At 45.4% G+C, this 24,450-nt stretch overlaps 1 protein-coding gene across 5 annotated transcripts in view; it reads left to right on the top strand.

The window, feature by feature from the left end:
• MIB2 (mindbomb E3 ubiquitin protein ligase 2) overlaps positions 1-24,450 on the top strand; it is a 105,225-nt gene that overhangs the window by 6,518 nt on the left and 74,257 nt on the right. The window contains exons 1-2 of one of the 5 annotated variants that reach the window (XM_034753111.1): positions 11,752-11,911; positions 12,819-12,896. The exons of the other annotated variants lie outside the window; for them this stretch is intronic. The gene's annotated coding sequence lies outside the window, so the exon portion shown is untranslated. Of the gene's footprint in view, positions 1-11,751; positions 11,912-12,818; positions 12,897-24,450 lie in introns of those variants that run through there. 5 annotated transcript variants of the gene reach the window in all.

The following is a 24,450-nucleotide window of genomic DNA, read 5'->3' as shown; positions in this document are numbered from 1 at the left end:
TAAAAAAAAAAAAAAAAAAAAAGTGGGGTGGGGGGAGAGAAAATGCCCTCACTTCCCTGTGGGGCAGAGGGGTTTTGAGGCTCCAGCCCCCAGTCTGAGAGCTGTAAGCGCTCAGCACCTCTCAGAATCAGGCCCAGCTACCCACAGGATTTCGGACATGCAGCATCTTGTAAGTGGTAGCAAAGAGAGGGTTTGGAAGGGTTACATATGCTGGAATGCCAGCCTGATGGCAAAATCAAACTTTTGGGTTAACCTGCTGTTTGGACCCACTTTAGGTGTCTGTTCTACTCTGCCCCAGCATCAGTGGGGCTTTCCATGTGCCCACTGAATGCTGAAATGGGGTTTGGACAACAGGTTACATCTTCCCCTCAGTTCACACATGGAACCGTCTGTGTCCTCAGGAGTTGTGCATGAAGTTGGAGAGATGGGTTACAGGTTATGGCAGGCATGGTCTGGCGGCCAGGCTATAGAATCAGGAACCATTCCTAGTTCTGCCACCAGTTCGCTGTGGAATCTTGGGCAAGTTGTTAACTTCTCTGTCTCCCTACACGCAACTGCTGTCCCACTCTTCTTAAAGCCCGTAGATCATTGGGGGGAAGACAGTAAGTATTAGTTTGAAGTATGCTGTGTAGCTAGTAAATCAGCTGATGCTAACAAACCTGATCCCTAAAACCTATTTTGAATGTCAAAAGAGAAAGCAACAGCTAGCTACTCAATTCATTCTGCTCTCGAGCAGCTGGTGCCTCTCTGGCCGCAGGCACGTCAGGACACATTAGACTTAAATGTCTTGATTTGCTCTCACAGCAGAGAAATGGCAAGGCCCATGTTGAAAATTGACAGAAATTCAATGCTGACCCTTCAGCCTGCTTGAAGGGGAATCTGGAACCTGGCGGGGCAGGCAACTAAGGCTCATCTGAAATCTTACTCCTGCCTTGCTCTGTGCCACGGACCCTATGGGATCAGCTTCTCATTTTGACATCCAAGAGCAGTAGCGCTGCTATCCCAAGGTGCTGATCTTACTGTCCATTATTCCTATCATGGCTCTGTTAGGGTATGTCTTCTGGGTGCAGAGTTAACCCAGGGGAGCTGCACCCAGGTCTGAGCAGCCACACTGAAAATCCATGCTCGAGTTACTGTGTCCTCACTGGTACTGCGCTTGCCACTCTGTGTTGCTAGGACTTGTGGGGGCACATCCCAGAGTTCTTTGTTTTGCAGGAAGCGGAGGCACTGTGATTCTTTCCCAATGAATTGTGGGAGAACTTGGTTGTCCTTGGCACGCTGCGGGAATTGCAGGGAGGCATTGGAGGGCTATCAGCATTTGAGTAGTTATATATATTAAGCCTGCATCCTCACTGCAAAGTGGGCTGGTTGCTAGCCCAAGTGGAAGCAGCACTTGGGCTTTAGCCTATAACGCCCACTGGGCCAGCGAGCCTGGAGCAAAAGCACCACTTGTGTGTGTGGGGGTGAGTTAGGGGCAACACCCAAGTGAGAGCTTGAGTTAACTGTTCAGCAAGGACATACCTTTAGATGTTGGAATCCTCTGCTCGTCTCTGTATGGTTTAGTGTCTTCCAGGTCATATTCATGGCTTCTTTTTGAAGCTGGAATATTTTGTGTATTTACTTTGTTTTTAGCATGCCATATAGACATGAAAAGACCTGCTATCCAATGCTGTGGGTACACTACTGGATAATTAAAAGAACCCTGAAACTAAGACACCAACAGCCTGCTGTCTGCACAATCCAGCCCCTACAGAGTACCTACGTGTCAAATATCTGCAGAAAACTTGGAGTCTCCCTTATACCTCCCCCGGCCATTCACACTGATAAAAAGCAGTTACCTGACAATTGTTCAGATTTGGTAGCATTCTGCACCCACTTTGTACCAGGGTAAATTGCTATGCAGAGGGCAGCATAATGAAGAATCCAGTCATGGGTCTCTTAGTGCTTAATCTGTTCCCTTCCACTCTCCTGGTAAACTGTCAGGTGTTGTTTAGCTTCTCCCACATGGCATAAAGACGTCATCTTCCCAGCATGAGATCACTGTATACCAAATGAGAAATCATCCTAATCATTTCAGATCCTGCCAGATAATGAGTTGCCTCTAAAGCAACCGGTCCTGGAGATTTGATTTTTTTGTTGCACTGAAATCTGATCGAGACCAGGCTTTGAAGTCTTATACTGACAGAGCTAGGTTTGATCAGCATCAGTGACAGAGTCTTTTAAGGTTCTAAGCTGTAACATGCGAATTATTAGATGTATTAAATCTAGATAATTAGTCCTGCCACGAGTGCAGGGGACTAGATTCGATGACCTCTTGAGATCCCTTCCAGTTCTATGATTAAAACAAATTGCTGGAACAGACCATATGGTTTCCTTGTGCTTGGAGGGAAGACGGTCCACCAAAGGCCAGAAGGAAATTCACAATGCTTATGAGTAATTGTCTTGGGGGAAAGGGGAGGTGTAATAGGGGGGAGGTCCATCAAATGCCCCACCTGGACTTTTGCTTCTAATACTTCTTAATTCTTCAGAGAGCAGCTGAATACTGACCTCCACCAGTTTGCAGCCAGAAGGTTCCTGTATCCTGCAGAAGCCAGTAGGGAGGATTAATTGTTCTACAGGATTAGGCTGTTGATGTCTTGTAAACCTCAATTTCAAGCAGAGGTTGACTGGGGCTGTGCTAGCCTCTAATCGGGGCAGGGAAGGGTGTTTCTATAATGAGAAACCAGAGCTGCTTATTTTTGGTTGACCTGGGTAAAAGAGAGGGAGTTTCTTGATGGGTCTAGTGTGTGTGTGTGTGTGTGTGTGTGTAACTGGAGGTCAGCATGAGCGTTTGCTGGAGTAAATAGAGGCTTGACGTGATGAACTTTTATGTAACTTTTTTTTTTTTAATCAGTTCAGTATTGAGCGGACTTGTAAAAGTACTGTGCTCCCTCTTTGCTTCAGACAGACAATGTAACATCATGGTGCCTGCTGCTCCCCTTAATGCTTAGGCAACATTTCCATGATAAAGGTTCATTTTCAGAGGCTGTAGAGCTTGTCCCTCAAACTGGTCTGGAGTGAGCTGGTGGAATCTCACTCTGGAAACACGCCCCTCCCCCGCCAATCCTCAGGCGGCTGCAGCTAGGATCCGATTAGGGGAAGGCTCGGGTTTGAGGCTGAATCAGAGCTGTGAAATCAGAGCCCTGAAATGTCACAAGCTGTCTTCATGTGACTTCACCTCCAAAATGGGGGGAAAACATCTCCAGGGAGCAACTAATTGCACTTGAGATTTTAGCCACCTCCACTCTGGGAAACAGAACTTCTGGCTTTTGGATCTGATCTCTAAGCACAGCCGTGAAGGGGAGGTGGTTCAGACCTAGAGATTCAAATGTGACAACCCTGAAATTTGCAGGGGTTGGTATCTGAGGTTCCAGTTCTGGTGCGTCGTCTTCTTTATCGGTTTACACAGCGCTTCATAGCAGTAAAAGGATAAAACGTGTTCGCTTAACACCTGCTGAAAGGGGTGCTTGCTTAACACCTCTACAACCAGCTATTCTAGGGATGCAGGGAGGTTAGAAGATGGGTCTGGATGGCTCTTGTGTGTATTATGAGGAGAGCCCTGAATCCCTTGTCACTGAAATGGGAGATTCCATTCAGCACAGAGTGGCTGGTTTTGGTGGAGCAAGTTGTACACCAGCTGTTTCTGATGTATCATCATTCGCCACTGCACTCTTCTTTCTGTTCACTTGAGTTCATTCTCTCCCTCTTCATTATCTTGGCTCAGAAATCAGATGGTAGGATGCCCTGGCATTGAAGGCACTGGACTGTGACTTGGGAGTCCTGGTTCAATTCCTGGCACAGCCACCAACTCTTTGGGGCAGTTACTTGATCTTCCTTGTGTCTTAGTTCCCATCTGTAAAATGGAGATTTTAAAAAAAAGCTTCCTTTTGCTCACTCTTTGGGTATTTCTATGCTGCAGTCTCTGCGTGTATGTGTGTATAATTGCAGCATGTGTGGACATACCTGAGTTAGCTTTAATCTAGCTATCTTGTGGACCGATAGCAGTGAAGCTGTGGTTTGCTCTCACAGCTTCACTGCTATCAGTCCACAAGCTAGCTAAATTAAAGCCAGCTCCGCTACATGTGTTGCAATCACACAGCCTGATTGCAGTGTAGAAGTACCCTTTTGTCTGATAAGATTAAAGTTCCTTTGGGACACGGACTGTCTCTTACTTTGTGTTTGTACAGCACCTGGCACAATGGGCTCTGAACTCAGTTGGAACTTCTAGGTGCTACCATAACACACACATACCAACTTTTTAAAGTTGGTGTCTTAACTTTGCAAACTTCTCCCACATTTGGGACTTTCTCAGAGACTATTTGCTGGTTTGGGGGGAAATGTCAAAGCAGGGGTCAAATTTCTGAGAGGGGCTTACTTGGTAAGGTTACTGAATAGTAGCAAATCTGATAGCACTTAGATAATGCTAGAGCAATGTCTTTATCAAGGTGAAGGGAGGGATGTTAAGTCATTATCTCCTCACTGCAGCTCCTCCTCCCATACATTTGAAGGGTCAGGCAAGGTCTCCTTCCCTGCGTAGCTGCTTTGGACTAGAATAAAGCCAGCGAAAGAAGGATGTGAAATTCAATTTAGACAGAAAGGATCAATGGGATGGCATTTGTCAAGGACAGGTGTTGATCACAACAGTGAGATGCATTCAGCATGTGCTGCCTTTACACACAGCGCTGGCTGAGTTAATTTTAGCCTCTTCTCTCTGAACATTCCAGTATTTCAGGATGTTGCTGCTCTATACAAAACAATTATGCATAATGAAATGAGGAGACACTGATCCTTGAGCAAAGGCATATTCATAATGCCCTCTTTGTTACTTATAGTTAAATGTGGTCTAAGAGCAGACAAGGTATAGGGCATGCGAACAAGCCAAAGTGCTTACAAGTGACATGGAAAAGCTCTGTCCTTGTTCTTTTTTAAGGGAGGCAGCTGTAGCATTTTTAAAAGCTTGCTACTGGGTCTAGTCTGTCATTTGAGACTTGGCTTTGTTCCAAGCTGACTCTGCTATTTAACCTACAGAAACATCATCCCCCCCTCTCTCTCTTGTTTGTTCTGTGCCAGGCTTGAGCGTCTGCAGTTTTCTTGTGGATGCCAATTTGCAAAATTTAAGCCAAACAGAAATTCTAATGATGTAGGAAAAACATCCCTGTCATTGATGAGGTACAAAGCATAAACGAATGGTCTACTTCAGACCGGAGGTAGGTGGTGTGGGGGTTGATGGCTTGGCAATGAAATGGAACCTTTCACTTCTCGGTTAGCGGTGTTTGCGATGAGCCCACCTCCTCTGCAGGCCCATTGTGTGAGCACTTTGCATGGTAACTGCTTTGATTTTTATGTAGCTATTAAAGCGCCTACCTTGGGCATGAGGCACTTTGATGATTTAAAAATACAATTCATTCAAAAAACAGCAGATCAGCAGCAGATCTCACCCCATATTGAAGCAAAAAGAATATAGCAGGGTGGATTTGATTTAAATCACTAGTCAGGAAAACTCGATTTAATCATGGATTTCTACATAAAAGTGCATTCTTGTTGGTTGTTATAACCTTTAATACATATTCTTCACAACTCAGAGATGTAGGTTTCATTTTTAGAAGGTACACACTATACATTTTTAAAGTGATTGATTTTGAAAACTTTTCAGATTAGTTTTACAGCTATATCAGAAAATGAATGTTTGGTTATTTCATTTACCAAAGATAATTGAAGCAGATATTTATGAAGTTACTGGGAGGTGAAGTATCTCCAATTCAACAGGCTAATCATTAGTATTTGGAAGATTTTCTTGCCATGCTGTAATAGGAGGAGAACGTCACCAGACAAACATTTAAATTGTTTTATTTAACTAAAACAACGTTATGTATTCTGGATTTTTTTTCTTCAACAGCAAACATAATATTTTAACAAAACAAGCATATGAATTTTTGAGTTTAATGTTCAAGTTTTTTAAAATCAAGTTTGTTTGTTTTTTTAACTAAAATAGTTAAATGAAATATTTAAAAAACAAAACAAAAACACACCATTTTTGCTGTTAACAACGATGTTATCTCTGGAGACATATATCCACAGTTTGAGAACTGCAAAACTAAACATCTCTGATGGTATCTTGGGTAGAGAGAAAGATTAATCTAAATAATCTAACAGAAGCCCCTGGAAGCCCATAAGATTGGGTCCCTAATCCATGAACAATTGGAACTCATTTACAAAACTTTTCTTAAACATTACATGAATGTATTCTCATACTATAGAATTAGAATTTATAATCCCTGTTCCATGATGAGATATCTTTGAGCTATAATGTATCTTAATTAAAACTATCTTTAGATAAAATGCTTTCTGGGGAAAAATCTTAGCAAAAAAATCCAATTTAAATAAAACTTTTTTTATTTTTATTTTCAAATCATTGATTTTTATCTACCCCGGAATATAGTGTCATCACCTTTCACGCACCCCAAGTCTCTTCCTGCCCTGCCCTTCCCCCTGAACAAATAAATAGGGCTTGCAGTATATCCTGAAGCTCAGTAGATTTGGTCTAGTCCAAACCAAGGCTGTGGAGAAATTGTATTCAGTCGAGTGTTGTATCTCCACCTGGGTTTACTTTAGTGAAGTGCGACGCTTGTGGGATTTGATTCATGGATGAGGTTTGGACTCTTGCAGATTCTCGCTGCTGAATCCCAAATATAGTCATGACTATAACACCAGCTTTTGCCCATAAATGGTTCTCGTTCAAATGCCAGTTCGTATTTTTCATGGGTGCCTCTTGTGTCCCCTGTGTAAAATAGACAGTGCGTCCGGAGGCTGTGCCAGGCCTGCATTTGGATATGAGAGAGAGCGAGAGAAGTCCTTGCAAAATCAGTTGTGTGCTTGAGGATTTTTAGATAATTCTGAGTGTAATTTGCTAATTATTGTGTGGCAAACGATTGGCATGTTAATCACAGGCTCCCCCTCCCACCCACAGTAAACACATTTAAATCACAATGAATGATTCTGTTACGTGTAGGTATAATTATTATTTTTTGGCACTGTAGATGTGCAAAGTGGTTTTACCACAGGCAACACTAAGCCCCCAAAGACTGGGATGGAGCAGTGTGAAAACATTTGTTCCCTGAAGATGTGGCAGGAGAGGGAGGGAGGTTGGTTTTGACTTTGAAAGCAAGTGGGGGTGTGAGGTCAGGAGTGGGGGAGATGATAAAGGCTCCAATCCTGGACCCATTTAAGTCCATGGGAGTTCTGGCCACTTTTCAATGGGAGTAAGTGTGAAATCTTAAGAGCAGAAGTTTGGGTGAAAAGCAGAAAGCCTGGGGTGGGGAGAAGGGCAGAGATGAGTCAAGAGGGCTGGTGTAGAGCAGGGGTAGGCAACCTCTGGCATGTGTGCCAAAGGCAGCACACGAGCTGATTTTCAGTGGCACTCTCACTGCCAGGTCCTGGCCACCAGTCTGGGGGGCTCTGCATTTTAATTTAATTTTAAATGAAGCCTCTTAAACATTTTAAAACCTTATTTACTTTACATACAACAATAGTTTAGTTATATATTATACTTACAGAAAGAGACCTTCTAAAAACATTAAAATCTATTACTGGCACGTGAAACTTTAAATCAGAGTGATAAATGAAGACTCGGCACACCATTTCTGAAAGGTTGCCGACCCCTGGTGTTAAGCTTTGGAGGTGATGAGAAGACCAGACAGTAAGCTCAAAATGGGGAGCCAGCTCGAGGATACAGGAAGTGGGTAAAAGCCAGAGGAGATGGTCCTTCAAGGGGAGCTCCTGCCCCATTCATCATGCTGATAGCCTAGAATGTCGAGTCCATTCACTGTATGGATCCTTAGTGCACGTCCACCATGCACTCCCTGTTAGAGCGACACATGTGTTCGTGTTGGGTAGAGTGGGAGCATTAGGCGCCATGGGAAAGGAAGAGTAAATCTTGAATGTTCAGACCTATTAACTATTGGAAGAACTTCCCGAGGGTCATGGTGACTTTTCCATCAACGACCAATTTCCATCAAGGCTGGATGTTTTTCGAACAGATCTGCTTTGGGAATTATTTCGGGGAAGTTCTATGGCCTTGTGACGCAGGAGGTCTGATGAGATGATCACATTGGGCCCTTCTGGCCTTGGAGTTGAGGAATTGTCAATGGGACATAAGCACGTGTTTAGCGCTTTGCTGCCTCAGGGCCTAAGTCCTTACCGAAGGCAAGGAAACCGGTGTGTAAACGTGTGACCTGAGCTTAATCTAGAAGTTAATGCTGAGACTTGTTAACGGCTCAACAGCCTGCTTGGGTCAAATAACTTAGGCCTTTGCCAAAGGCAGATGATAACTTTTAGCACCTTTCACCAGAGGATCCCCAGACAGCTGAGTTATGGGAGTGTTGTCCCCATTTTACAGATGGAGAAGCTGAGATCTAGAGAGACCTGCTCGTGTGAGCAGGATTAGCCTGAGAGAAGCTAAATGACCCACTCGAGATTTCATGGTGATTGCGGGGGAATGTCCTAGGACAGTGCTAAAGAATGACAGGAGAGACATTTTCTTCTAACATGGAACAAAGAACTTTATGAGAATAGGGAAAACAGTGTCTCTGCCTTTCTCTCTCTGTCGCACAGTGTGCATCTCTGGCTCACCCCCTGGACTGTGCACATCCACTCACCAGGAAGAGAACCCCAGTCTCCTGCTTCCCGCTCTGTCTGCTAGACCCCACTGCTTCCCTCCTTCCTGCTCTGCAGAGATGTTTCTTCAGGGGGCGAAGTTGCATCATTTCCTTCCTTCTGTCTCTGCATTTTTTTTCATGTCTCACCTCAACCCAAATGTAACTGGGCTGTGGAGCAGCATCTTTGACAAGAGGGTGCCACGGCAGCATCGGAATCCAATTCCTTTCCATGCTCGTTGAGGAGGGGATGCGTGCTCAGTCCTTTATTGGAGCTTGGGGATCTATTTTAGAGGCTTCCCAAAGCTTGTGTCCTTCCTCATTTTAAAAGTGCCATGTAGGGACTTGGCACACAGAGTGCAGCTCTCATGGTCTCTGTGAGGTTTAGCATTGGGGGAAAGGTGCCATTTTGTCAGCCTTGGGGACATCCTCAGGACAGATATAAGATGGCGTGAAACTCCCCATTCCCTGGAAGGACAGCCTCTGGGGGATCGGAAAGGATTTCAGACTCCACACGGTGCACAGTCAGTAGATCTCTGCTGAAACTGCCAACAAGAGAACTAATTAGTGCCAGTTGCAGTGCGAATGCTTGCAGTGTTGTCAGTTTCATGATTTCAGCATGAATCTTGTGATATTTGTTTTTTCATAAGCACCAGCTCCTGCTGCCAAGCAATTATGTGAGAATCTTAGCGTTCATCTTCTATAAGTAAGTTAGGGTTTTTTTTTTGTTCCCCCCCCCTTCCCCCCCCCCCCCCCCAGTGATCTGCAGGAATGACTAGCTTGTGTTTCTATAGCTTGTCTTATTGAGGCTACATGGTTACCCTATAGTTCAACCCCCAACCTGGAGGAAAGGTGCCCTGCTTTTTATCTCCTCAATAATGTCACAAATTGGCAAGGCAGCAGCTGCATTTACCATCTTACACAAGCTTTGTTCATCAAAAATCTACAACTTAAAGACCAAACTACAAATCTTCAACTCAAGTGTTATTTCCACCTTTAACGTATGGATATGAAAGCTGGAAATCCCCCCAAAGTACCATTTGACATCTCCTCACTTTCTGAAGCAAGGGCCTCAGGAAGGTACAAGGGATCCAATGGAAGGGCTTTATAACAAATGCTGAGATTCATCAGAGTTCACCAACTCCCTATCTGTAAAGTTGTCCAGAAAAGAAAATGGAAATATCTGCATTTGTGTTTAAAAATGAAACCACATCATCTTCCATGGCAGGTGTGTCATCAGGCAGCAGGAGGAACGCCCAAAGGAGCCAACCGAAAGCATCTCTCCATTGAGTACTACTCAGAAAGGGAAAAGCCGATGAGACTTAACAACACAGAGGAGATGCGAAGAGCTGCTGATGGTAGACAGGAAGGGGTCGAGCCTTGTTCATGCCCATAGCAATGTTTGACAGCATGGGAAAGATTCAGATGCAGAAGGTTTTAGCCCTCATGTTTGTGGAGAGAGGCTTGAAAATGTGACCTGAATGTCCGCTAAAGGGTCAGAAAAGAGCCCAAAGTGTATTATTTTTCAAAAGTGTCAATTCTGGGGGCATGCGACTAGTTGGTGTGTGGTGGGTGGGTGTTGTTTTAAATACTGTAGGGTTGACGATGCTTCATGTGTTCTCTGGGTTGTGAGCTGGAATCGAGCTGGTGACCTAAAGGTTCTAGACCCACTCTAGTTTAAAGAAAACTCTGGCCCCAGTTTGGACATGCTTGAAGAGATGGGCAGCTCTGAAGCTCCCGTGACACACTGGTATGAAAATGCAGAGCCATTCTTTTAAAGTCCCATGACCAGGCTAGTGCTACAGTGCAGGGCTGGGGTAGACCCTGCTTGTCAGAAGAGGGATAAACCCTGTGAACTGTCCAAAGTAGATAACTAGAAAGTAGTGAGTAGCACACTGAAGGGTCAGCGTAGGCTCTTAGCAGCATGCCATCTGGAGGCCACCCACACAGCTGCAGAGAAAGCTCTTAAAGAAATCAGATGTGACCAGTGGAAGATAGCTGTCAGTCGGAAAGATCTCCGCCTTCTGCTTGCACCCATAGCAAGAGCACCAGCTAATAGGCCAATGGGTGTCACTTCAACATAATGATTCTATTATCCGTTTAAGGGCCTGATATTTTTTTTAAAGGTGCTGAGCCCCCCAAACAAACAGAAGGTAGCTTTTAAAATGGTGGTTTTGTTTTGAGGGTTTTTTGGCGAAGGTTAAATATATTTAAAGGTGTGTGGGATCCATCAGAGCCTTATCGGTGAGGGAGTGGCAGGGAAACTCAAGGAACTGATCCTAAATGCCTGAGATGCCTGTATTTGCTGCTGTGCCGGTGATTGGGAACCGCTCTTGTGTGTCCTTGTTCCTGTGCAGAATCCCACGGAAGTCAATGGGACACCACCAGGCTCCGCACGAGCCCTTTGTCCTCCTCTTCGCAAATAAACCTGCTGTAAGTAGTTGTTAGTGGGTTGGCACCTTGCTACTCTACTGCAGTACCTAGAGGATGAGTGGGGCTTGATTCAGCCATCACTGGCACTGGTGTGAATCAAGAGGTAACCCCACTGGAGTTAAATTGCTCTGAATTTATGCTGACGGATGTGAGAGCAGAATTGTGCCTCAGGCCTGTAAGTCGAGCAGCCACGGGCTGTGTTCCCGGCTCTCAGCCCTGCATGTTTGTGTACTGAAAATTAGTAACCACTTGTGAATTTGGCTGAGCTACGGCAGGAACAGGAAAGAACAAAGCGAGTGGCGTTTGTTTTGAGGGAGCTAATTGGCCTGCAGTCATTTTCTGTCAGCGTCTCTCTGACCACAAGGCTTGGGTAGTGTTGCTGTGATAGTGTTGCATGAACAGAGAGATGCTGAGGACCAATGTGAAGCACAAATCCTCTTTGCTTATCTGCTACCAAAATGCACAGCTTGAGTAACCACCTTTCTGTTCCGCCTGTTAAGCACTTATCTCTGAGCCAAAGGGATCATGGTCCATTCCAGTGATCCCTTTGGATATCTGCATTCAGTTAATGAGATTACAGCTACTTGCAAATACTGATTTTTATTTTTTATTTTTTTTTAAATAGGACCATTATTCACACCTCATTCTCAAAATCCTTGCAAAGCTTTCTGCTCCTCATCAATGAAAGCATCACAGTTGCATTGGCTTGAATTCTGTGACTGCCACCCTTCTACCTTCCTAATGTGTAACTGGGAGGGAGCACAGCCTATGATACAGGACTGATGGTGGTAAGATCGGGGTTTACGTCCCAGTTCTGCCACTGATTTGCTTTGTGAGCTCAGCCAGTTGTCTAACTGCTGCGTGCCTCAGTTTCCCTGTTTATGTAGTGCGGGTGATTCTCTTGCTATATTTGTATGGGGCCTAGCAAAATGGGGGTGCAGTTCCAGTGGGGGGCCTCAAGACACATCTGTAATAAACTTGAATAATAATTTTTACCCGCTTTGCGGCAATGCTGAGGATGTTGACGTTCAATTTTCTTTCTTGCGTATGCATTCCTCAAGGCGCTCCAATAGCAGGCGCTGCAGCAACACAGGACGTTACTGTGAGAATGTCATTAGCCGCTCCCGGTTAAAGCATTGTTGAAGTTTTAGATGCTTTGGACCAAAAGTTTCATTTTTACTGAGCAAAACTCAGCTTTGTCACTAACTAGCGATACATGGGTACTGCAGCTGGGAGCTCGCATCCCAGTGAGGTAGACAGACATGTGCTTGTGTTCTAAAAATAGCCGTGCAGCTGGGAGTAGCATTGGTGGTGGCTTGGGCTAGTTGCCGGAGTCTGTATTCAGTGAGTCCAGGCAGGTTTATGCTTGGGTGACTAGTCCAAGCTGCTGTCCAGGGTACCCCCAGCAACATGGTGATTTTGCAGTGTGCTAGCTCAAGGAGAGCTAGCCCATGTCTGACGCATGCTCCCAGCTGCAGAGTGAACACACTCTATGAGCGAGTGGTGGTGGTTGTTTATCTTAATTGTGTTGTTGCTAAAAAAAGTTTCACCAGAAAAGAAAAACACGGGGGGGGGGGGGGAGTCAGAAGGGGTCCTACCCTGTCCTGTCAGAGGCACTTGATATTTGTAAAGAGTCTAGTGCTTTTAAGTCTCAAAACAAACTTGTGAGGCAGGTCTGTCTTACCTTTGTTTCAGGTGGGGAAACTGAGGCACAAAGTTGAAGTGGCCAGGTGTGACTGTGTCACTCTCTCCGAAGCAGAATCAAGAATAGAAGTGAGTCCTGGCTTCATTCTCTTGTCCTATCCGTGACACGGCACTTCCTCCTTTCAGCAGGAGTGGGGTTGCTAAGTCTTTCGCATGTTTTGGTAACTCGAGGACATTGAATAGAAGAAGGATGCTCTTGTGCTTATGGCACCGGACTGGGACTCAGGAGTTCTGGGTTTTTCTCTGCCACAGACTCCCTGTGCGACTTGGGCACGTTGCTTAATCTCACTGCCTCAGTTTCCCATCTGTAAAGTGGAGATAACAGTACTCGCTCTGTCTCTGAGCTCTTCCCTTGACAGGTGTTTGTACAGTGCCTAGCACAAAAGCTGGAGCTTCTAGGCAGTACTGTACTACAAGTATTAAATTTCTTCCTGCAAATGTTTTCCCTCTCTTGTAGCCTTGATATTTTAATTCCCTTGGTAGGACATTTATAGATCATGGGTGAAATCCTGATTTCAATGTAGACAGTGTCTAAATTCTCACTGACTTCAATGGGGCCAGGATTCACCCTGTGGTGGGAATCTTTGGGCCCAATCCTGCTCATTTTAATCCCATTTCAGTCTTAGGCCCTGCAATGATACGTGAACAAAATTGTTAGCAATTTCTTAAAAAAATACAACCCAAGCAAACCTCTGAGCAAAAACCAGTGCTAGGAAGATGTGTGTTAAACTTCCCTGCTCTGTCACTCTGCTGCTTGCTGCATCCCATTCTCCAACCTTTTGTTTCTACATCATCTCTTTAGATTGTAAGCGCTTTGTGGCAGGGATCTTCTTTTGTGTTCCTAGAATAAAATTTGACACTTAGTACTTGTCACCCGTAGACTTAGAAGCACTTCACAAAGGTGGGGGAGGATCATTAACCTCCTTATGCAGAGAAACTGAGGCATAGAAGAGTTAAGTGACTTGTTCTGGATGTCTAGCAAGTCAGTGGCAGGAGTAGAACCTAAGGCTTCCGAGTCCTATCTGTTGTTATGCACCAGTGGAGTTTCTAGCACGCTGTTGGGTGATGTCTATAATACCTGTGTGAGCATACCCAACAGGATTTGGTCCCTAATCTAATGCCTTGCACTTGGCTGGCTGAGTGCTGCACCCAGTGAAGATAACAGCAGATGGATGACATGTGCCTTCAGTCTGGGCTAGTAAGAGCTGTCCCTTTAAGTGCAAGTCACAGCTCTCGGGGGCTGTGCCAGATGACAGCCAGGGAAGAGGGAGGCTTTGTGCTATATTTTAAGCCTCGTTGTGGGTGAATGAAGAGCAGGGATTTCTCTGCAATCACAGCTCGGATTTTTCTTCCCACCGCACCCGATCTCCAGGCTAAGCAGCTCAGGCAGCAAATTTTTTTGTAAGGAGAAAGCCCAAAGGAGTTTGCTGCTCCAGCCGTGGGGAGCCTGGACTGGTGTTAAGTCTCCTGCATTCCTTTCTGTGCGGAGCTGGACCATTTGGGGAAGCTTGCCACCTGGTTTCATTTAACAAAGTGGGTCAGTTTTTCTTTTCTTGGAGACAGGGAAGGGGCTTTTTTGTACTGACGTGTGGGGCTGGGGCTGCTGCTGGTTTCCAGTTCAGCACCAACGTGTGCCCAGAACAATGCCATTCTGAGAACTGAAACAAAACTGCAGCAGCTGTTTCTCTCTGAGGGAACCTTTCTCCCCCTTCCTCCCCGCCTCCACACCATTCAGCTTCTTGACTCTGCTGGTACAGAGCGGGAGGCAGACTGCAGGCTTCCAGTGCACTAAAATAGCAGCAAACAGAAGAACCTGGGATCCTCTGTGCTTAGTTCACCCTCTTCCTGTTGAGCCAAACATGGAGACTTCACGTTGAATCTTTCTGGGAATTCAAACCCCTTTTCATGCCTTCCCACCCCTACCCCTCAGCCTGGACTCTCCAGATACTGTCAGTTTCTCCTGTGGCAGCTCTTGAGAAGCCAGATCTATTTTAACAGCCGCCTTTTTAGATGTGCCAGCTGTATTCTTTGGAGGGGGTGGGAATATATCTTGGGGAGGGGAGTGGAAGGATGTAGCATGAATCTTAACCTCCCAGCTGCCTGTTCGGATGCACGTTACTGGGTGGCAAGGAAGCCTTTGGATTTTCCTTGCAGACCTTTGGGATGCTCTGCTCCAGAGAAATTGTATGCCTAGCACGTTCGTGGAGATGCACCTGCTTTTCCGCTAACAGGTAATGGCTTTTCCCAAATTGAGTTGCTTTCAGTGCTCTCTGTGCCGAGACAGTCTGTTTGAATAGCTTGGGAGGGTCTGATTATCACACCCCTGTCCTCCAGCTGCAGTGTTGTTCGTAAGGAATGCGTCTCAGTGTGTCAGGTGCACATGTCTGGCAATTGCTGCGGCACATATTTTAAACAGAAGTTGTGGCCGTGCTTCTTTGCAGGGTTATTTATTGGATGCTTGCCTCAGTTTTGCATTGACTTCTAGGGACGCTACTGCAGATTCTTCCTCTTGGATTCCAGGTAGGTTTTATTTTTAACTCTATAACTTTAGAATGGGGAAGTGTTGGCACTTGAAACTTGTGGCTCAGGTAACTTGGGCCTCAATCTGATCCGCGCCAGTGTAGCTCCATTGACAATTCTCAGGCCGTGTGAGACTTGCCCCCACCCCATTGCTTTAAGGCAGGTAATATGCCCCAAGGGCAAGTAAACTTAGTCTGAGGAGACAACCTCATCTGGAAAATACAGCATTGCTTTTAAAAAAGCTGTTGGTTGCTAGGTTAAAACTGCCCCAGTTGGTCCTTCCTGGCTCCTCCCCGTAGGGTGACCAGATGTCCCGATTTTATAGGGACAGGCCCGATTTTTGGGTCTTTTTCTTATATTGGCTCCTATTACCCCTCCTACTCTCGTCTGGATTTTTCACACTTGCTGTCTGGTCACCCTACCTCCCCTTGCCCCTCTCCACAGCGCAGAAGTACCTTGAGCACCACCAAGATAGCCCATTGGTTATGCTTTCCTGTTTCGTACAGCTGGCTTTGTTTCCAGTGCCATAGGAACATCTGCATCACGTGGGCCAGACGTTAGAAGGTGCTGCAGAGGTGAGCAAACAGCAAAGTAGTTGCAACATTTCAGGCTGATGTTCTAAGGCTAGCCTGACCGAGGAGTTGTGCACACAGAGTCAGTGGGCAGCGTTGCTCTATTCCTGTAGCCGGAATATGTTCTTCCCTCTCTAAAACGGGATGGAAAGGTCACACCTAACGCTTTCTCTTCTGCATCACAGTAGTCTGAAGCTCTGGAGCATAACCTGGATGCTCTTGATTTACGTGAAGCCCCGTTAAGGTCAGGATTCATGGATCCTGTCATGTCTCTCGGTAGGTTATTTTAAACCCCAGGCTTGTGGCAATGGAAGGTGGCATTTTTCCCTTGGCCATCCTGGCATCCCTGCCCCTTGCTCCCCAGAACTATACGACTCAGACAACTTTGGGAGGAGGGGAACGGGGGGCTCTTTGTTTTAATGAGCAGTGCTTTAGTAGAGGAGTGCTCCCGCTTCATCGCCAGTAAAACTCAAGTCAGCAGCCGACGGGATCCTGTCAGACCGTGTATGTTGTAACTGCTCTAGTCATCTGGGTGGCAAACAAAGAAGGTTTTGATCCTGGTCCTTGTCTTGCTGTGCTGAACATATACAGCTCTCCCGCGGATTAGGCGTGAAGGCAACATGCTCAGTACCCGCTTGCATGCGCGTGGAAGGCGCACGGCAAAAAGGCAGCCTTCTGGGTCAGCAGTCAAGGGACTGCGTGAAGGTGGCTGCTGCACAGATACCTTCATTAGCGTCACAAAGGTACAATAGAATATGAAGCTGCCCGGGAAATCACTTTTGCACAGACTGGTCTATTGGAACATCAGATTGTCAGAGCAGAGCTGTGGAGAGGGTTGGGCTGGACCCTTTTGTCTCCTCTTATGAGCCTTATTCACAGGGGCTGGAGACCTGCAAGGCCAGACTGAGGCTCGGTACTGGGGAGGGGGGGGGCGAGGGGGCAGTAAGTCAGTCTGATAGTTGTTGACTTTCAGGTCTGTATCCATTACAGCGGCTGTTTGGATTCCTTGTAGCTTGTTAAGAGTACTAGCTCAGCATCACGTCAGGTTCCTCTGGTATCAACACAGACCTCTGGCAGCTCTGCCGTGCGATGGCCAGTACCGACTCGTAAAGCGAGGTCTGGTTGAACACCAGCAATGACCAGCTGAGCAGTGGGGTGGTTGAGTCTCTTTCCCAAAGTGCCCCTATGCAGGTGTGGGCGTCCCAATGGCCACAGTGCAAGTAAGGCCTGTTATGAAACCATAATGCAAGGAGGAATGCTGCGAAGGGGTCTCTGGATGCCTAGAGAAAACGATGCTTCAGCTGTGCTCAGGGTGACGAGTGACGTAACCCGGGTCCTGCTGAACTGAGGCTGGTTCTCTGCTATCAGCCCACCCTGCCATGCGCCTTTCACAGCACACAGCATGTGTCAATCCACCTGTGGCTTGAGTAGCCACTGGCTAGCTGGCTCTGCTGTTTAGGTAGCAAAGGAGTGTCCTCAGATCACAGTAACTTTTTCCTTTTGCAGGTTTGAGAGGCATCCTGGTGTGGTTACTTTAAAAGCAGTAATTAATTCCCTTTAAAGACCAAACTCTCTGGATCCCTGGCTGCATAGCTCACTCTAGTCCTGGCATAGAATGGCACACTCAACACTAAATCCCCTACCACCACAAATTGATTCATTTCCTCTCTAGCAGTTAATTTTTTTTTTTTTTTTTTTTTTTTAACCCCACAGCCTGAATCAGAGTTTTGACTACGCGAGGTTCCAGAGATCCTGTCAAGCCCAACAGGGTCATCGCTGTTATTGATTTTTAGGTGGAAAGTGCTTGGATACTAAGGGGATAGAGTTTTCTCCTGCTGCCCAAGAAACCGAGACCAACAGGTGGTCATTAATAGTGCCACTCTAAAGCAGTGTTACAAAAGGGGATCCTTTCTCTGCCCTTCGTAAGGAAGGAAGTACTCAATACCCCCATTTTATGGAGGGGCAAGTTGAGGCAGAGGGGTTGAGTGAATTGGCCAAATTCATGCAGTGAATCAGTGGGAGTTCTTGCCGCTAATTGTGTTTTCAGGCCATACTTCTCTGTTCTAGTCATTTGAAATACTATTTTTTTCCACTGAAAAATACTTAAAAATAAATTTGAGTTTCCTTGGAATGTCCACCTACATTTATATATGTGATGTTCTAGTTATGCCTCAAGTCCATTGGGTGCCACAATAAAAGTATGAGTGCTGCATTATAAATTATTGTTGGATGGAAATATGATTGCATATGTTCATTTCCCTTTGTCCCCTGTTCCCCAAAAAAGAGAGAACTGGAAAACAGCATAAGAGGAGACCAGGTTATTAGAAGTTCTTTTTTAACCCTGCAAAGACTTAACAGAAATATCACCATTTTTATTTGCCCAAAATGTTGTATTCTATTCCTCAGTAGATATTGAAGGTGGTACATGGCCAGGGGAGGAGTTTATTCTTAGGCCTTGCTAGTTCTACTGTCATTGTTGGATGGTATTTTTAAACATCACGGTGCCACACAGGGTACCAAGCAGCTCCATGAACCGTAGGCATCACACTTGCCTTTCAGTTTTCCCCTGGTAGCGAGGTGCCCGGCCTGGCCGGAACTGGCCCTGACTCCAGCATTTGCAAAGGGGTGTTGTGTTCGTAGTTTCTTGTCAATATTTTCAGCTTTCTACAGGTAAGCAGTACAGTACAGCATGTGTTAGGGGCTGAGTGCAGTGGTGTTGTAGCTGTATCTGGTCCCGGGATATTACAGAGACAAGGTGGCTGAGATGATCTCTTTTATCGGACCAACTTCTGTTGGTGAGTGAGACAAGCTCTTGAGCTACGCAGAACTCTTCTTCAGGGGCTAAAGACGGCTGCAGTGGGATCGGGGGAGCCAGGGGGTGCACTAGCATGAAAGGATGCTGGGGCAGTTTTTCAAAAACACAAATAGCAATTAGGTCTTAACTCTCATTGAAAGCCCCTGGGAGAACCTAATTGCCACTTGTGCTTTTGGCAACCTACCCTAGTGCCTATGTAAGCAAACCTGGGTAAACAGATGTCGACAGGTTTGTGACTTTGATTCAAAGGTCATGAATGGACTGCATCTACTCCAGTATTATCTCCTATCAGGAGCAGACACCTAGCCCATCCACTGGGCCTACCCTAGGCAGCAGGGTGGCCCACACTGGCACTCCTGCTAACATCACCTGAGCTGTACCAGAGGGAGATAGTAATAAAACATACCAGTGTAAGGAGTGGCTGTCTGCCAATAATCAGCTTTTCCTTTCCAAGCACATTTGAAATTCTGTCTCCCCCAGCATCAGTCCCAAACTGACTCCCCTAGATAAGTGAAACGGGCAGCTCCAGGTGACCTGGCTTCGGAATGCAGGGGCCCTCTTAATGGGCACACTCCAATACAGCAATAGCTGGCTTGCTTTGTTGCTAATATCAGCGATTCCCCACCCCCACCATAAATGATTCTTCCCCCTCCCCCCACAACTAGTGTGGAGAGTCTTTAAAAATGTACACAGGGGCTTTGTAAAACTGTTGGTTAAAGCACAAAAGCCAAGGTGGCTGCATTTTTCCCACAGTCCAGTCTTCCAACTTAATCAAGCGCAAAAAACAAAAACAAAAAACGTTGCCATCACCTCTCTTTGGCGGCAGTTCCAAATATCCCCTGGTTTGACATCAAGAGGAGATAATGGGAGTTATGCACCTAATTTCCTGTCTGCTCCTCTGAAATCTTACCCCAGAGAAGACATCAGGGTTTTTATGCAGCTGTAACTGCATTGGAAATGTTCTGGCTAGCTTGCATGTCCTGCCCATCTGTTTTAAAGCCCAGGGTGTGAGGGTCCTTTCATTGAATAAAAAACAGCTTACCCTGTTCAATTCGCCAGGCCGATTTCATAGCCAGGGTCTGTCAGAATGGAAGCAACAATGCACACAAAAAAATCCAGGCCTGCTTTATTTATTGTTAAGGGTGGATTTGGAATTACCTCTGTCTCTGTGCAGAAAAGAGGCTTTCAATTTGCTTGGTAAAGGCAGCTGTCACTTTAAATGCAACAGCTGGGCTGTAATTAAGATTTAATCTAAATACGAGAGAGGAGCCTTGCAAAATAAACAAATATATATAATTTTTCCAGCTGCACACTCTGATGACATTGCACATGCAGGAACCAATGACAACACTGATGATGTTGTGTTTAAAGGCCTAACTATTCAAATGTTTCTCCGTGCTTATAGGGCTCTGTAGCAGATTTACCAGCCATTGTTTTTCTGAATAAGAAGGATTTCAAAGCATTGGAGTGGATCTGTAAATGGAGACCTTTTGTTCCTTTAATTTTGTCTGCATAAAAAGGGTTTTTCATGGTCTCTTTCCCAGCTCGCCATTCATTTGACCAATAATACAAAGGGCATTCTGGAGCGCCAGGGGCTGCCATAGTACCAGCATTTCCCTTCCTCTTGGGTTTGCACTCCTGCTGGGTTAATAAGACAAGCACTTGTCATACTTTTGTGGGGGTAGCAGGGAGTGAAATAATAAACCACCCCTAAATCGCCTGTCTGGGGATCAGTGTGGGAGTGGGTCATGGCTGATAGGGCATGAAAGTTCCACTGCCTGCAGTCTGTAATTGGAACGCATCCTCTTCTGCCTGTGTCATGCTGTGATGGATTGTGTGGGACTCTGGCTGCAAAGATTGTCCTCGCAAAGGCCACAGTTCCTTAGTGTGGAGATAATCATCGGTCAAGGCCTTTCTCTCTCGTGTGTATCTAGTTTGGGCATGGCAGAAGTCTGTACAAGGGTCTTGAATGCAGGAAAGGTGAGGGCATGGCAAATGGATTGGAAGATGTTCTGTGGGTAGGTGATAGCATCTGGAGTGGGGGGAGAGACAGATTGGAATGGGGGAAGGAGACTAACAGGGTGACGAAGGAGGGTGTGTGTGTGTGAGAGAGAGAGACATAAGAGATGAGAGGGAGGCTGGAGTGGTATTTTGTGGGGCCTTGTAAAGGTTGGGTATGTGTACAGTGCAAACACAAAACCCACAAGAGCAAGTCTCCAACCCCAGGTCCGCTGACTCTGACTTGTGGGGTCAGGCTCCTGGGCTACAAATAGCAGTATAGACATTCGGGCATTGGCTGGAGCCTTGGCTCTGAGCACCTCCCCCATTGTTGGGTTTTAGCCTGAGCCTGGATGTCTACACAGGTATTTTTAGCGCCATAGCGTAAGCCCCAGGAGCCCAAGTCAGTTGACCTAGGCTCTGATGCTCGCTGCCTCGGGTCTTTTTTGCAGTGTGGATAAACCGATTGCCATGTGATGGACAGTTGGTTCCATGTGAAACGATTATGTCCCCTTCCCTGCTGCTGTATATTCCTACCCTGCAGTGAGTTCCTTGTGAGCACCTGTATGGCACTCATCACAGGATCGAGGCCTTTGCTTCCAGGAATTATTTCGGGGAAGTTCTACAGCCTGTGTTTTTGCAGAAGGTCAGATTCAATGACCGTAGTGGTCCCTGCTGGCCTTAAATCCTATTGGCCAGAAGAGGGGCGATCATTCCACAGGACTTGCCAAGTGGCTGTGAAGCGTGTTTAAGTCTAAATGGGAGGAGGATGGGGGGGAAAAATTGGTTATAGAAACAAATCAAGTGGAATGGAATAGCTAAAATGAGAACACAATGGAAAGGCTGTGGTGTGTTTGAAACCATGAAGTGATGCTGCAGCGGTTTGAGCTGCTTGTTTGTATGGTTCCCGTTTAATTTATTTATTTTATTTTTCAAAGCTCACTTCTATTTTTACGATTGTGCCAGATGTTAGCTGAATTAGCTCTGCATGTTTAAACAGAGCCGTGACTGGATCATTAAACATGTTTTTGAAATAGTCCGGTTTGGGGCAGTTATAATTAGGACAGTGTGCAGACAATTTATGTAACTTGATGGAAAAAGCAGAAGGCTCTTTCTTGGTTTGCAAAGGATTTGACCTAAAGGATGAGAGTCGGGGTGGAGGGAGAGGACTCCTCATACTGTAGCATATAGACGCCTACAGCAGCTGTCAATAGTCCAGAGAGCCCCAAGGTGTTTGTTCTGCTGGTACTGTGTGTTTGGTAACATGGGGAATTGCAGTGGTGATTAGCAAGCAGCACAGCAATGTAGATTTTTGGCATGCCTGGGAGCCCCGCCACCCCGATGTCAAAGACAACTGAAAAGCCATGGAGTCCTCACCTGAATTCCCTCTTGTGGTCTCCATCTCCCTCCCTTGCAGCACTGGATTTGGGAGGCCGCTGCTAATGCGGATGGTGCATCTCATTTGTCCATCCTCTTAAGGGAAAGTGGCTATTCCTGCCCCCTCCCAAAAGTCTGTCTCCCACCAGAGCCAGGCCGCTGAGAATAAGTTATTTTTAGGGCTGTTGATTAATCGCAGTTAACTCACGTGATTAACTCAAAAAACGTAATCACAATTAATCACACTGTTACACAATTGAATACCAACTGAAATTTATTAAATATTTTTGGATGTTTTCTACATTTTCAAACATATCAATTTCAATTTCAGCATAGAATGCAAAGTGTACAGCGCTCACTTTATAATATTTTTATTACAAATATTTGCACTGTAAAAATGATCAACAAAAGAAATATTTGTCAATTCACCTAATACAAGTACTGTAGTGCAATCTTTGTAGTGAAAGTTGAACGTATAAATTTAGAATTATGTACAAAAAACCCTGCATTCAAAAATAAAACAATGTAAAACTTTAGAGCCTACAAGTCCAATCAGTTCTACTTCTTGTTCAGCCAATTGCACAGACAAACAAGTTTGTTTACATTTGCAGGAGATAATGCTGTCTGCTTCTTGTTTACAATGTCACCTGAAAGTGAGAACAGGTGTTCGCATGGCACTGTTGTAGCCAGTGTTGCACATTTACATGCCAAATGAGCTAAAGATTCATATGTCCCTTGATGCTTCAACCACCATTGCAGAGGACAGATGTCCATGCTGATGACGGGTTCTGCTCGATAATAATCCAAAACAGGGCAGACCAACACGTTTTCGTTTTCATCTGAGTCAGATGCCACCAGTAGAAGGTTGATTTTCTTTTTTGGTGGTTTGGGTTCTGTAGTTTCCGCATCAGTGTTGCTCTTTTAAGACTTCTGAAAGCATGCTCCACACCTTGTACCTCTCAGATTTTGAAAGGCACTTAAGATTTTTAAACCTTGGGCCGAGTGCTGTAGCTATCTTTAGAAATCTCACTTTGGTACCCTCTTTGCATTTTGTCAAATCTGCAGTGAAAGTGTTCTTAAAATGAACAACGTGTGCGGGGTCATCATCCGAGACTGCTATAACATGAAATATGTATGGCAGAATGCGGGTAAAACAGAGCAGGCGACATACAATTCTCCCCCAAGGAGTTCAGTCACAAATTTAATTAACACATTTCTTTTTAACAAGCGTTGCCAGCATGGAAGCATGTCCTCTCGAACGATGGTCAAAGCATGAAGGGGCATATGAATCTTTAGCGCCTCTGGCACATAAATATCTTGCAATGCCAGCTACAACAGTGCCTGTTCTCAGTTTCAGGTGACGTAATTAAGAAGTGGGCAGCATTATCTCCCGTAAATGTAAACAAATTTGTTTGTCTGTGTGATTGGCTGAACAAGAAGTAGGACTGAGTGGATTTGTAGGCTCTAAAGTTTTACATTTGTTTTATTTTTGAATGCAGGTTTTTTTGTACAGAATTCTAAATTTGTAAGTTCAACTTTCATGATGGAGATTGCACTACAGTACTTGTATGAGGTGAATTGACAAATACTATTTCTTTTGTACAGTGCAAATATTTTTAATCAAAAATAAATATAAAGTGAGCACTGTACACCTTGTATTCTGTGTTGTAATTGAAATCAATATATTTGAAAATGTAGAAAACATCCAAAAATATTTAAATAAATGGTATTCTATTATTGTTTAACAGCGTGATTAATTGCAATTAATCGCTCGACAGCCCTAGATTCCTCCCCTCCACCCCCAAACCTCTTCCAGTTCAAATTTCATTTTAAAGGCTAGTAATAGAGGTCTGGATTAAGCTGTGGGTTAGATTAGGTAGCCCGATGTTTAAACTCCGTCAAATGGAACTGTAAGAGTCCATGATTTAGCAGTCTCTTCCATCTATAAACTTCTGAGCCACAAGATGGATGGATGCTATAACTATATCTAGCTGCTAGGCGCTGATCCTCTCTGACGTGCCCAGACTTCTAGCGGACCATGCTTTTGGGATCTTAGGGTACATCTACACTACAGGGGGGGGTATATTTAAGATACGCAAATTCAGCTACGTGAATAGCGTAGCTGAATTCGACGTATAGCAGCCGACTTACCCTGCTGTGAGGACGGCGGCAAAATCGACTTCTGCGGCTTTCTGTCGACGGCGCTTACTCCCACTTCCGCTGGTGGAGTAAGAGCGTCGATTCGGGGATCGATTGTCGCGTCCCGATTGGACGCGATAAATCGATCCCCGAGAGGTCGATTTCTACCCGCTGATTCAGGCCTTAGTAAACTCTACCAGAG

The sequence above is a fragment of the Trachemys scripta genome, chromosome 19 (assembly GCF_013100865.1).
Source record: "Trachemys scripta elegans isolate TJP31775 chromosome 19, CAS_Tse_1.0, whole genome shotgun sequence".
In the NCBI taxonomy this organism is placed as follows: Eukaryota; Metazoa; Chordata; order Testudines; family Emydidae; genus Trachemys; species Trachemys scripta.
This window is presented reverse-complemented; position numbering and strand designations above follow the sequence as displayed.